The sequence below is a fragment of the Haemaphysalis longicornis genome, unplaced genomic scaffold, assembly GCF_048455015.1.
Source record: "Haemaphysalis longicornis isolate Haplotype H1 unplaced genomic scaffold, Haemaphysalis longicornis Haplotype H1 scaffold_8, whole genome shotgun sequence".
NCBI lineage: Eukaryota > Metazoa > Arthropoda > Arachnida > Ixodida > Ixodidae > Haemaphysalis > Haemaphysalis longicornis.
In genome coordinates this window covers 155,361,314-155,375,901 of record NW_027526445.1, presented here as the reverse complement: position 1 = coordinate 155,375,901, position 14,588 = coordinate 155,361,314, and the positions used below count along the sequence as shown (strand labels likewise).

The window sequence follows — 14,588 nt, the reverse complement described above, 5'->3', positions numbered from 1 at the left end:
GACCTGGGTTGGCCAGTCGCGAAGGCGTTGGGTTGGTCGAAGTTGATGTCGGCTGCGGCTTGCGGGCAATGAAACGGTGTGTGTCGAGGCCCATCCAGAATGCTCGCCTCTGCTTCCACATCCTCTGGCTTCGATGGACACCCCAATGACGAGATGCCGAAAAGTGCGGCGCAAGGGATCGCGAGGCCAAGCACCGTTAAGAGGAACCAAGCTTCGCAAAAAAAAAAGCTCCGGTTGCCGGATGCGGAATCGTTTAAAGTTCGCGTGCGCGGACCGGGCCGTGGAATTCGCGTTCGGGAGTGAGGCCCATCTGCTGCCTCGACCTCTGCTTGCACGCCTCTTCGCTCTAGTGGTCACTGCGGTGATGAGGCGCCAAAAAAGGCCGGGGGGAAAAACCTCATTGTCCAGCGACAGTGGCCTCCCTGAGGAAAGCAAGGCCCGGGGTGGCCGGGCGCCGAAGCTGAGCTGGGCGACGACGAGGTTGACGGCCGCGGGCAGGGCTTCGGTCTTAGGTACGAGGCCCATTCGGCGTCTCGAGCTCTCCTTCCCTGCGGCTTCCCTCGGATGGAGGAAGCGGTGTCGTGGGCTGGTTGACCACGACACACAAATGTCCAGTTTCCTGGGCCGCGAAGTCCAGCAACCGAAAATTCTCCGCAAATGAAAGCTCCCGGGGTGGCCGAAAGTGGATACATTCGACGGCCCCGTTGCCGGCCTGGCCTTGGCTTGGCCTTAGACGCCGGGAACTACATGGTGTTTGAGCTTGAGCTTGAGCGCCATGAGCTTGAGCGCCATGGCGCAATGACCACGAAGTCGACGGGAGCGGTGGATCCTCGACTTCTTCCAGCCGAGCACATCCCGCATGGGAGACCGGTGGGGCACCTTTTGGGAAGAGCTCTACGCTGCCCAGAAGGTTGATTGTTCGGCCATGTCGCAGCGCTGGTACCCGCGGGCTGAGCTAGAACGCGAGCCACGCAATCGTTTTTTTCTTTCATAGCCGCGGAGACATAGACAAACGTAGCAATGAGCTGTAAAAAAGTTCCACTGAAGCTTCACTGCATTAACACCGGTTACGTGCAAATGCAGGAGTGTTTTGTAAATGGTTAAACGGTTCGCTGCGCCAACAACAAAATATCGTGAACAAGTAGGACACACTGCCACTTATACGGCATTGTCCAATACACCGCCGGGGATATGTGGTACTCTGTGAGTGTGTAACAGTTCGCTACGCTTCCGTGTGCGCATACAGGAGGATTCAGGCTACGTGTGCAAATATTCTACAGTCGATCTTTGTAGTATTGCGATGAAACTAATTGATGATTGACCAACTCATTAATACATGCCCCAGCAGCATGTTCTGTTTTATAAATGTTGACGAGTATCCCAGTATGGGTATGTAGACCTCTACGGGTATGTGTCCTTTTGCTACGTACACTCAGCATAAAAACAAGGTGGCCCATTTCGGTAGATTAGAATCTCCTTAATACAAATAGATCACTCACTAGAGCAGCAGTTGTGTTGTAACGCAACAAATGCCAAAAGTGTCGAAACAAATATCGCCGCCCCCCTACACTCTTCCGCACTACACTGTAAAAAGAATCCGTAATTTTACGGACAAATTACGGACCAGATGGCCGTAATAAAACACAGCCGTGTTCCGTTTGATGCAGAACAAAGAAAACACCCGTAATTTAACGGAAATGCGCTCCGTCCTTCAGTATACGGATGCTCTCTCCGTTACACGTCAAACGGAATCTTTTTCTGCTTTGCAAAATACGGGCGTTTCCTCTGTATGATGCAGAATAGAAACAAACTTTGAAACAGCGGCATGTAAATTCGGAATAATTTCTGCGGTCACTTTTCCGGCTCATGTCTTTTTAGAAGACGCGAGCCTCAGTTAGGAGTCGCTACTAAAAAGGGTGCATAGAAACAGGCGGCACCAGGCTTCTATACCTTATTGCGTCGTTTTCTTCGTTCGCATACCATTACTTAAAGGCAGCTACTGTCGGGTATGTTTCAGCTTATGCTTGACGTGTAACCGTTAGGATGTCAACTGGTGCCAGCAGATTGACCTATAGTGAGTACTGTCCCAATGTGTACCGGTTGAAGACGGTTGCCTTCAAGGCGGGGCGTTCGGCCTACTGTGCTATTAATGCTTAGTTTGAGGTAACGTTTCATTTGAGAAACGGGGGTAAACTGTGAGGGTGTATTTTATGAAAAAAGACGGGTGGGAACTGCACTAGCGAACTTGTCATTGCTTTTAAGATAAAGAGGATGACTTCCGGACTGGAAATGGTACCTTAGACTAATGCATTAAGTCATGTGAGCTTAGGCCATAAACACAGGTTGTTTTCGAAAAATAAAATACAGTTCAATGTTGCGCTAGAATGGACGCAATAGTTTCGTGTTTTATCTGCGTTGTTCGCGCCTTTACGCTCTATAAGCATGTAAAACCAACCCACCCATAGCATACTATTGCCGCAGTACCGTAGGGTACCTCAAGGAAAATAGAAACATCACTGAGACAGCTTCATAACCGCCCCGGGCAATACTAATACGTGCACCTTGCAGCATCCTCCGAAACATGGCGTACAAAGACCAGTACTTCACCTTGGCCGCTGCTTTTGGAGTGGGCTCTGCAGCTCAAGCACCAGCGAAGAACGTGCCATTATTTCCTGATCCATTCGCCGTCATCATCATCATCATCCTGCTCAGGACCACTGCAGTAAGAAGGTCTCTCCCATTCAGGGAGGCGGCCACCCCAAAAGAGGGGCAGGCGCGGTCGACCAAAGGGAGCATTGAGGCCGTGGCCGGAGTAGAGGTTCCAAAAGACGGGAAGACGTCTTGGCCTCGTCACGGTGACACCTTTTTTACATGGAACGGCTAATCATTCTGCAGGTATTCATTCCTAATAATGTTGCCTCGCTCCCTCGTTTCCTTGCCGTACATCCGCCCTGTATTGTTGTAGTTTCTTTATTCTACTTATGCGCTGTGGCAAAATGGCGCAATAAAAAAAGCCCCGCGTGCAGAGCCCTGTGATCCACACCAAGAAGCCGGGGTGAGCCGGGCGAGACCAACACGCGCTTTCACCACGTGCGTTTGGACCACGCAGCTCCCGCGTCCCGTATTCTCTCACACCAATTGAACATACCACAACATTTCAAAAAGTAGCTCTATCTGAATTCTTAGTTTAAAATACACTGCACATAAAGGCAGGCCTGTTAACACAGGGGTAATTGCGCCCTTTTGCACGTTTTTCTTCCCAAGATTCTTTGTAGAATTGAAAGCCCCATCCATGAATGTTAATGGGCCGTCGTGGAGGGCGTTCCTTACAACCGACCGTGGCAAGGTATGCATACCCAGGTCTCTCCGCAAGCGTACCAATTTTTAATTACCTTGCGCGGAGACATGTGTGAACTTGAAGCTAATTTTTGGGAGGCCTTGCCCATTTGGGCGAGGCCTAATAACGAAATCCAAAATCAGTGATATTTCCACGGCGGCTCTGAGGGCCTGATGTCTCGTGCACCCTTGACAACACCTCAGTTGTTGCACACAGTGCCAAAACAAATTGGCTCCAATCCAAGCTGTGAAGGTGGTTGGAATGCAAAGCTTTAAACGACACCCACAACAATTGCCCATGCGACGTCACTTTAATTCACACACGCGGCTCTACGGGGAGTGAAACCAGAGACTCTGCCAGCCGTTACCTGGAATTCGCGAAGACGGCGTCCCGAAAGCACCAGCACCGTCGGCCACGCCGCCGCTGTAGCCCGGCCGTGAGTCAGGAGAGAGAAAACGGGGAGGAGCGTCTCTCGAAGGGTGAGACAGCGGAACCTAGCCGTCCCGATGTGCTACCTCGGGGCTGCACCACCGCGCGACGCAAGCGCAGGCACCGAAACAATTCGGCATGTGAGCTCAGTGATTGCCATTTATACCGATTTAAACTAGTTGGCGTAGTAAGTTTGAGAATGGCGAGGAAGCTGAGGGAACGTTTATCATTCCTATCTATCAGAACCTATTGCTGCTTTCGCCTTTTGTAATACGTCTTGAAACACAGCAGAATCGGTAATTACCAATTTAGAAAACGGAGTCTCATTCGTGGCAAACAGTGCGCGAAAGGTGGCGTTTCTCGAGCGGCCAGATGTCTGTATGGGGTTTTTACATTTCGTTTTCCCGCCCTGCAAACCAATCCCTAACGTATGTTTGCCGTACGACCACTCAATTCCGTCGGGTGCGGGTTGCCCTGGAGGTGCTGTCGAACAAGATAATCAAGACGTGTGAAGGCACCGCGCCATGGACGCGAAGCTGCATCGAAACAGGGCCAAAGCAACCGCCGCTGAAGCAGACGACAAACTATAGCACCGCCGACGCCGTCGCCGGCGAGCAGGCACTCCCGCGCGGGGAACGCTGGGTAAATTCGCCGCGCCATTTCTACTGTGCTGCGTGAGTGAAACCCTTTGCCCCCCTCCCTCCCCCCACCGCCGCCTCCGACGCTTTAAGAGTTTGTTGTACAGCACGCCACAAAAGAACCGTTGGCTAGTAGAGCAAGAAAGCTTTGCTTTAAAATGAACCCCACCGAGTAATGGCGATGACAGTTGGTGATGATAATAACTTTTAAGTGCAGAGCCCTTTATGCACTCGCCTTGTCGTCGTAGCTCGCTAACGGTCGATGCGACTACCGGAATCACGCGGTGCAGCAGAGACAATGGACTCAAGTAGAGACTTGTGTACCGTCGTCAGAGGGCCTTTTTTTCGTTATTGCCAATCATCAGGGAGTCACGGTGAGCCTTTGAAAGAGAGAGAGAATTGCTTTGTTGGGGCAAGGATGCCGGACGCCCTGGGGGAGAGAGTTAGAAAGGTAGGGGAAAGAGCAGTGCACCCGATGCTCAGTGTTCACACAGTTCTCTGCATATTCATGCAAAGGCTCGCTGTTGATTTGAGGTTCACAGTTCACTCGTTTGTGTTTTTTCTTACTTTTCGCACATAACCCGGGCAGATGCAGCGTGTGTGGTGCACTCTAGGGGAGTTGGACAAGCTGCCACACCATTTTGAAGAGACGATTCTCAAGAGCGCATTCGGTAATCATTTCAAGGGTTTGTGGGTTTGTGGATCTTCTCGCAGCTGGCATGTGTTTGGATTCGGATGTGGGTACCAGGCCAATGGCTAAAAGCTGCGCGTGGCCTCTGTTGAAGGCGGGATAGAGCCAGATTATATGAAATAAATATGGTGTGCCATCACTACCACAGTGTGGGCAGTAGTGGAGCTCGGATCCTGTAGGGGCTGTCCATTTGTAAATGCCGTGAGGGGTGTAGGCCGCAGTACCGTTGTTCGCGAATATTTCCCCCCGGCGTGAAACAGGCTTGAGAAGGTCGGGAACTCCGTTCCTTTGTCGCATCTTGCATACGTTGTCTATTTACTTTCTTCACGTGCCGAAGCCCAAGTTGCCAATTCGACTGAAGGGAGGGGGGTGCGTTGGAAACCGCGGGCGGTGCTTGAAGTCGCTCCCTGGCAGAAGCATGTGCCAGAAGTTTGCCATGTGCACCCATGGTGTGCCCCGGTGTCTAGGCGATGCGAATGTGAAGCCAGCTCAGCTGCTTGTAGGTCGCGTACCGAAGTCAGAATGCGGGTTGCCGTGCCATTAGGTGAGAACACATGGTTCAGCTGAGGAAGTGCGACGTGGGAGGCCGCGATTATTCTGAACTGCTTGATGGAGAGGGTGGAGGAATGTTCGCTGATGTGTCGGATTGCTCCGCAAATTCCCATGCGTTCCACGTCTTCCACAAGCCCGCATGTATTAGACACGTGGCGGGATCCATTTATTGGGGCGATATCTGTAGAGGTCCAGGTTTCAGCAGCTTTCGCAGGCGTGGAACTGGCTTTAATTTTTTCTGTCTAATTTTGCACGTACATGCATGCCTCTCCAAATCCAAACTGCTTCGAATGTGTCAGAGTGGCCCTATCAGAGAGACGGCAGCTTCGTAACGCGAGGGATGCAGGTTCAATTCCGTTCACGGGGAGCGAGTTAACAGTGGAGCTGCTTGGACAGACACAAATCCGTCCGGCGTAGACAACGTGCGCTCAGCCCGAGCGCACGTGAGTGCGTGCCTCGCGCGACCCCTGACGTACCTGGCTCGACGCGCCGGGTGCGACCTTCACGCAGTGGCTTTAGCAAAAAAATGCCGACCGCACGTGAGCGCGTGCCTCGTGGCGACGTGGAACAACAACAACAACAACGACCGTCCGGCGTCGTCCAGGCTTGCGCCTGGGCTTACGCCACATGAGGAGCTCCCTCCTTCGTCGTCGTCGTCATTGTGTAGTAACTCGCGCGCCACTAGTCAACAGCGCCGAAGACGATGACTCAAGCCATCCCTTAAGCCGGGTCACAGCCTAATCATTACAGGCAGCTTCTTGGCCGATCCCCTGCGTGGGTATGCGTCATGATTCGAGGGTACAGCCAACCATTCAACCAACAAACCCAACACACACGTGAAGACGGCCACCAGACAAGCTGAATAAGAAGGGTAGGTCACCGAGTCGAAGATGCGCTTGGAGAGGATTTGCCGGATTTGCCGTACGCGGCTGTGCCGTTGCAAGACAACGACAAAAGGGGTAACGACGATTGCTACTGAATATTTAATAAAACACTGTAGATGCTTTAATGTCATTTCGTTTACAGTGCCGTCCGAAGCGGCTGTGCATTCCTGGAGTCAGGCTGCTCCCTCTCTCCTGGGAATTGCTGTTAGTGTAAGGAGAAGCTAGGCCGACCCCCAAGCTTTGCCATTTCTCCATGCTTACACTGCTAGAGTGAGCTGTGCCATTGTTTAGGGGCGAAGCCCCTTAGTGACTCGGGCTGTCGGTGTCTCCTGTCGTCGTCGTCGCCTCATGTAGCCACGGTGCTAAAACACCGGGACACTCATTTTCCAACGCCTCGCGCTAAAACGTAACACATAGTAAAAGAAATGTGTATAAACGATAAAACCGGTTCAAAATAAACTGGCTTGGTTTAAATATTTGTAGGACGCTCCCTGTACGCTTCAGCAATCGTCAAACACTCAAACACCCGCCGGTTCTCGAAGGAAGAAAGGCACAGTTACAGAAAGGCACAAAGGCACAGTCGGAGGAAGAAAGACACACTTACTTACCTGGTGCCGGAGCCTCGTTGATCACGGTGAACGATCCCCAGGGCGAATCGCGGGCATTGCACTGCGCTCGCGCTAACCCCTGCCACTACCCTAGACTGGGGCAGATGGGGCATGCAAATTTCTTAAATCAGGTTCAACGCAAGAGAGGGTGCCCCTGCCTCAGAAAGCATGTGAATGCTCCTCCCACTGGCACTTCTCCGGCACCAAATCAGCGCGAGCCGTTGGGCAAGAGAGAGACTTAAAATCTTTTAGTACACTTGTACACTGCATGTTTCGCTCTTCCGCATGTTTCACGTTGGGGAGATGGTCCGAGATTTTTTTTTATTCATATCGAATTGCGCTGGGGATATTAAACGGACAATGAAGTGAGTTTGTCAAGCTCCCGGTTTTGCTTGTACTGCGTAGACTGGATCAAATTAACACACTTTTCATCGTTTATCCGGTTGATAACAGGGTAATTATTTTATAAACCGCGAAAGAAGAAAAAAAATCCCCCCACCTCCCCGAAGGGGATCGTGCGGAAATGCGAATGCATTGGGTGCACCGATGAGTGCGGTGCGAGTAATTATTATTAATGGCGTACTTAATGAGGAGAGACGAGAGTGTGAGTCCTCCAACCGATGATGACGTTGAAGCAACTGCAGTGACGTCACCGCCAGCGGGAGGTGTAATGCTCAGGTTGCATTGTGTTACACTTCGTGCTTGCGGTATCGTTGCCGCGAGGGATTCGACTTCACCGACTTCCATCGCTATCAAGGCGCCAGGCGGGATTCAATGATAACCTACAGCAGCTTCGACATTGAAGTCGCGGCTCTTCTACGGTACAGCGCACATACGCACGGCGACACGAAGACGAACGAACGAGGGGCGTACGCTATGACGCGTCTTTCTCGTTCCAAGCAAGTGGTTCCACCATACGGCGAACGCTGGAGTTTTATGTTGGCCAATCTCCCTAAGTGGGTATGCTTAGTTGGACGAACGTGCACTCGAGGCACGCGTGCACGAGCGCTCGGCCTTACACCTGCGGGCGCACGCCGACGGAGCACGACAACCCCCGACTAAGAAATGCATTGGCATTTAAAACTACCACGCGTGGTCTGCTGCTGCTTGGAATCGTAGCAATCACTAGCCGGGGCCTACGCAGTGGATGAACGCCCTCTGCGTCACCGCAGACGCTCAAATGCCATGCGCTTTTCCCCCATATTTGGAGCTTGCTTCACTCATGCCTGTATCGTAAGAAACGTGTACGCATCAGGTCAAGAGTCTGCTGATTCTGGCCTGTACCCAGTTCCCGCGAGCAGCGGTGCTTATGGCAACAGCACGCCAACTAGAACTCGATGGCGCGTCAGTGTCAGTCTGCGTGCGTTCTGCGTACTAGCTCTTGGAGCAGTGAACATTATGGCACAAAAATGGTGACCTCAGTATAGAAAACATCGGCCGAAAGCGAAAAAATCAACTTACAAAAAAAAAAGGAAAATACCCTAGTGGATTCGAACTTGCGACTTTCAAAATTATTCACTAAGTGCCCCAGATCACTCGGCCAAGGGCCAGCGTTGACGGCAGAGAAAATATAAGGTATATAACGTATAATCAATTTACACTTTTATTTAGTTTTAGCATTTCAAGCAGCTTAGGTGAATATTTGTTGTATAGCGCTCATGCACTAAGCGTCCCCCGATATTCCACAATATTTCCCGTCTAGCAATTCTATTTCTTAGACGGAAAAGCGTTCGCAGATGTGTAGTCGGGCTGCTGACCGCTGTGCTTGTTCACCCAGCGCAAAAAAGTGCTTCCTGCTTACTAGTTTTACGCTGTACGGTAAAATTTCCAGTTGATTTCATTTCCTTAGTACCTATATTGACTTCGCTGACTGTTCTCACGCCTTCATGTTGCCTTAGATTTTCCTACTAGCGTTCCAGTCAGCGAAGCGTCGCATGTGCACTTGTGCAGCGCTTGTGTAGAGCGACCTTGACTTGGAGCTAGATACAGTGTACAAACTAACAAAACAAACAAACGCACATTCTTCCATTCACAAACGTGTCGTGGCTTCGTTTCAATTGAGCGAACGAATTGCCACGACCCGTCGGCGGCCGGTGGACTAAACGCTGGGCCGACTGACCCTGTCGGAAAGTTGGAGAGCCGTGCAGTAGCTCAGTTAAGCCAAGTCATCTCCTCCTAACGTCGCACGAAAACGCCACACAAAATGGGCGAGGATGCAGAGAGGAGGACAGCATTTTAATGGATTTTTCTCCTAATAAATTAGCGTAAACGCGCTCAGAATGGTCGAAACATGGCCTATGGACTCCGGGCTACAATTTGCGCTAGGAATGCCGCAATGTTTACAAATTACTTCACTGTCCCTTTAAGACGAATTGGACAAGAAAGAGACTGGGACGAGGCGCCCTGTGTTCACCCATTCGTCTTAATATACCCACCGCAATTCGATATGAAGCAGTACCAACTAGCCCTATTCTACCTGCCTTTTTTATGCCGTCAACATCGTCATAGAAATTTGGCTTTCCTGCAGTGTTCCTCGGTGACAAAAACAAATCAATGAGACATAGAAACCATCATCGTCATCAGCTGCAGTAGCAGCAGAAGCCTGTTCAGGTCCACTACAGGACAAAGGCCTCTCCCATCGACCTCCATCCGCTCCTGTAAAGCGCAGCGCGAGTCCGCTGTTTACCCCCGACGTTTTGTACTACATCCTTCCATCGTGTTATTGGCCTTCCCCTTCTTCTAGACCAATCTCTTGGTATTCACTCTGCTACCCGTATGTCCTTTTGCCAGGTCGTATCACTACATGGCCAAAACGTCTATTGCCTTTCCTTTACTTGACCTAAGATATCGTCAACTCTGGTTGGTTTTCTGATCCAGGTAGTTCGTTCCTTGTCACTGAGTGTTATTTCTAACATTATTCGTTCCATGGACCGTTGAGCCGACTTAAGTTTGCTTTCTGGGTGTTTAATGAGGCATCAAGTTTCAGCTCCGTATGTCATCACCTACAGTATGGCCTGGTTGTCGATTTCACTTTTGAGTGACAGAGGTAGCTAATATTTAAGAGTTCTTGGAGAGTGGTCCCTAGCCAGTACCCATTCTGCGCCAGATTGCTCTTTCGTAGTTGGGGTCAGCACTAACCATCCGTCCGATGTAGTTTATTATTTTACTTCTAGCGTTCCGTTTCCTAACGTGAAAAGGAAGTTTTTAGCATCCTAATTTCTGATTACTTTAAATTGATTCATATTTATTTTTACCCTCACGACCATGCTTTCTGATTGTAGTTCCTCAAGCATTGTTTGCTGGTGTTTTGCAGTCTCACTCAGCAATACTATGTCGTCCGCAATCCTCAAATGGCTCAAGTATTCCCCTTTTATCCTTAATTCTATGTTTTCACTGTCAAGCTTTTTAAACACACCCTTCAGACATGCTGTTAATAGCTTTCCCGAGATGGTATCTCACTGTCTTATTCCCTTCTGTATCAAGAATTTATAACTTTGCTTGTGAAGGGTAATCGTGCCTGTGCATTCTTTATACATGTCTTCTAGACGTATTATGTAGGTCTCCTCTATTCCCTGGTCGTTTAGTGCTTATTGCACGGCTGCGGCGAGTACGGTGTCAAACGCTTTCTCATAGTCTATAAATGTCATGTGATGGGGTTCAGTGTACTCTGTGCATTTTTCTATCACTTGAGTGACAACATGAATGTGATCCATGGTTAAGTACCCTTTCTTAAACCAGCCTGCTCTCTGGGATGTTGGAAATCCAGACAGCCACCTATGGGGCTAACATAACTTCGCTAAACAGCTTGAAAACAACAGAGTAGGCTTTTCGGTCTGTAATTCTTAAGGTCCTTGGGATCTCGCTTCGGATGAATGAGAACAAAGTTGGTGTTTTTTCCAGGCTATATGCACTTTTTGAGTCTTCAAGCATTTCGAAAGTAGTACAGCGAGTTTTTGCAGAAGATTATCTCCTCCCTCCATAAAACGATCTATGGTTATGCCGTCGTCACCTGCAGCTTTTCCTCTATTGAGGATTTGAGAGCCTTTCTTACATCCTCTTTATTGACTAGTGCCACATCGCAAATTAAGATTGAACTCTCAGCAGTTTCCCCTGGCACAACGCCATTGGCGTACAGCCTGGGGCAGAATCGTTCTTCTACCTCTATTATCTCGTCCAAGTTGTTCGCGCTGTTACCTTGCTCGTCCCTCAGGGCGTACATCCTCCCTTTGCCGATGGCTAGCTTTCTCTGAGTTGTTTTTAAGCTTCCCCCTATCTGCAGCGTTTCCTCTATCACTGCCATGTTATAAGCACGACTGTCGTTTGTTTTACATCTGTTAATTCCGGCATCTCGGCTAGTTCAACCTTATCTGCCGTACTTGACACTTTCAGGTTCTGACGTTTGGCAATTAGTTGCTTTGTTTTTTAGTTAGTTTTCCAGTTTGTTTCCTACATGTTGCTTCTTACACAGCTGCTGTTTATTCGCTGATTGTCGATCTTAGGTTCTCATTCAGCCTGTATATGCTGACCCCTTTGTGCTCGTCTAGAAGCCCAAATTTGTCTTGAAGAGTTATTTGAAACTCCTGCAATCTGGCTCTGACTGACTTCATGCGTGGTTTCTAGTTGCATCTCATCATCTTATTATCACTGCTCCGAATCTTACTTAGCACCTCTACGTCTTGCACAAAACCTGGGCCGCAGTGTGTCGGACCGAAAACAATTACCAATTTGTTTACGGTTCGGGTTCAGGAGAATTCATTTCGTTGAGGTTCAGTCCCGGTTCGCCAAAATCACGAACTGAACCGCTTCGCCAACTGGTTCGGAAGCTTGAACCGGTTCGCGAACCCGTTCGACGAGTTGAATTATCGATTAAGTTATAAAAAAGATTTATTAGTTAAAATTGTCAATAAAATCACAATACAAACCAAGTTCAAAATGCTGCGGTTTCCCAATAACAGTGGTGGCAATTTCAAAGCAAACTCGAATCTGTCGGGCCAGATTAGGAAAACAGTCGAAGTAGCGACGATTTACCCGCCACTTTCCCGCTCTGACGTTATATTCTCCTGGCGGCTATACATAAAGCTAGCGCCAAGAGATATGACGGAGGGATGTATGTTCTACCCTTTCCTTTTTTTGAAGTGCAATCCTCGCTATGGAATCACCCATCCCGGTAAACCGTCAAACCGTCGAGTTAGGCCTGCGTACTGGCGTGTTTAAGTACCAGCGTTTAACGCCAGTGGTGCACATTTTTTATCAGTTGTAGCATAGGAAAAAAATCCTACAACAGAGACACGTAGATGCTACGAATAAATTTGATTGTTTGCCTAGCTAGAATATTCTGTTAGCTGTCACCTTTGCTAGGGCGTAAGCCACAATTTTGTTTAAAGTAAGCTATGGTCAACGATCAGTAATTGCATTATTGCTCTCACCACTGGACTGCATTTTGCAATAGCTATCACGAATGTGTGCGCTACAAGGAATATGTCATCGTACCGCCTGACCCCCGACAATCGTTCCGTCCGCGACATTGGGAAATCATAACAAATTGCGCCACTACACATTGAAAGCGTAATTCGACGCACGAAGCACGAGGTGGAACTCTTTTGGAGAGCCTCTCTTTAATTCGTCGACAGCAGTACTCCCCTTCCCGAGCGAGCGAGTAGCAGAAGTTAAGTAGCGAGTTGAGCAGTCGGTAAAAGTTCACCTCCGAAAACAAATAACAGCTGAAAACTGCAGAAAAAATTGGCCGCGTATCTGTTCCTTTATTTGCAAATGTCGACAAAAGGCGATAGTCTTTGTCGACATTTCCCAAGTAAATGCTTTTCCGCTCCCCTCTCATGTTTCCCCCCTTGCATGGCGCTCCTCCCAAGGTAAACACGCTAAAGGTTTGCTCAAGTCAATTTAAATTTACCGCGTTCCACTGCTCCAGGCCGGGTGCCTTGATGCCAGCGCTGCTCTACGGTGGAGACGCGCGTGAATCGAGGTGCCCTGCTTCAACGTTTATAGAACTGCGCTGCCCTAGTTCACGTCATAGAGTTTTTTTACAATTTATGGTCCACGTGCGTTCTAAGTAGAACGTGGAACCTACCTAGTGGAACCTTTTGTAAATATTGCCGCTTGAATTCTCAAAATGCCAACAGTAGCTATAGTGGCGCGGGCGACAGCAGGCGACAGTGTGAATTTTTTTTTCTGCAGCAGATTTAGTTTTTCATTTCGCAAAAATCACAGATCTATGAATTTTTTTATAAAGTAACACTTTAAATATCCCTTGTGTATTAATTTTCGGCCTTATATTTGCGTAAAGTGTATTTCTTGTTCAACGATGTTGACCAGTATGAACATATAAACATGACTTAGACGTTTATATTTCGCTGTGAGTATATAATACTTTAAAACAGGTGCGGAAAGACGTTGACCAAGGACAGAAATACACAGGACGACGCGACGGAAGCGCGTCGTCCTGTCTATTTCTTTCCTTGCTCAACGTCTGTCCGCACCTGTTTTCAAGATGAATCAACACCAACTCACCCAACTTTCCATCATATATAATACTATTGCGCACACTTCGTTTCACTTTGGCCGGGCGGTTGAATCAAGTCACAGACAGACAGACAGACAGACAGACAGACAGACAGACAGACAGACAGACAGACAGACAGACAGACAGACAGACAGACAGACCAACATTTCTGGGTTTAAGTAGCCCAAGGAAGACTATCGTCTTTAAAAGCACAATAGACGAGCGCTGGGCGAATGAGACAGTGTAGGACCTGCCTGCCTTTTTGCATGTGTCAACTGCTGTGTTGCAGCTTTTCCTTCCATGACAAAATACGCAGTGCCGACAAGGTCGATGGATGCAGTTGCTTTGCAAAACGAATAAGCACGCACCTTAAGCTAACAGCCGTAAAAAACGGAACGGATAAACGGACGACTATACGGAACACCACGGCACTCACTTTCTTTGCATTGATGACACGTTTGGTTGGGAAGGGTCGGACGAAGAAAAGTACACAGCAATATCCACCTTTTGGTGCTTTGCTTATTCGATTTTACATATATTGTGCGTAGTAATTTAAAACCATGTGAGGTGCTTTTAATTCTTTGGTGGATTTCCTTGTAAACATATATTTTAAATATTGGCTCGTTTGGTTCTCCGTGCTACACCTCTGCTCCAAAGCGGAACTTATATCGCAGGGCGGCCCCGTAATTTAAACCACCTGGGGACACTCAACATGGGTCGACATCTCGGCCGGAGGACGTTCTCGTTTCGCGCCTACTTCAGAAAAACGGCCGCGGGGAACGGCGATCGAACCAGCATACTCCTGTTCAGCAGAGCCCGGCTTAGCCAATGAGCAACTCCTGCGAGTCACACTTGTCAAGTATTTACACTTTCAACATGTGCAGCCTTTTCAAACGAATAATGAAATGCGAAAAGTAATCACATTCCGCAAG

The 14,588-nt window shown here is 48.9% G+C and overlaps 1 non-coding gene across 1 annotated transcript; it reads left to right on the top strand.

The window, feature by feature from the left end:
• Positions 1–7,131: 7,131 nt before the first annotated feature.
• LOC144150391 (U1 spliceosomal RNA) lies at positions 7,132–7,297 on the top strand. Its single transcript, XR_013318541.1, has one exon. It is a non-coding gene; the product is annotated as a U1 spliceosomal RNA (small nuclear RNA).
• Positions 7,298–14,588: the final 7,291 nt, after the last annotated feature.